Genomic DNA, 437 nt, shown 5'->3' with positions numbered 1-437 from the left:
TTCATGTTGTAAAATTGGGGAAGAGGCATATGGTTTAGAGATGATAGGGAATGGGGAAGAAGAAAAAAACTAAGCATGTGGAGGGTAAAATATCTGCCTCCATTGGACAGATTTTCTTTTGAGCACTAGGCAATGTTTGCAAAATCTGTTGGCATGTCCACTATTTAGCATATTGTTGGTTTTGCTTCCCCACAAAGATGCTGGGGAAGCTGCAGCAGAGGAAGGATGTTTTGCTTTCTGCAAAGCGTTTATTTGTCTATCGCTTCTTAGAGTACTTTCTCTGTGCTGGACACTGGGGCCTGGGTAAAAGAGTTATGTTGGAGGTAAGTGCAGAGGGTTGTGGGAGTCAAGGAAGGCTTCCTGGAAAAGATGGTATTCAAAGGAAGAAGAGTCCTACAGGAGAGCTGGGAGAGGTGAACCTTCCATGGAGCAGACCT

This window comes from Zalophus californianus, chromosome 15, assembly GCF_009762305.2.
Source record: "Zalophus californianus isolate mZalCal1 chromosome 15, mZalCal1.pri.v2, whole genome shotgun sequence".
In the NCBI taxonomy this organism is placed as follows: Eukaryota; Metazoa; Chordata; class Mammalia; order Carnivora; family Otariidae; genus Zalophus; species Zalophus californianus.
This window is presented reverse-complemented; position numbering follows the sequence as displayed.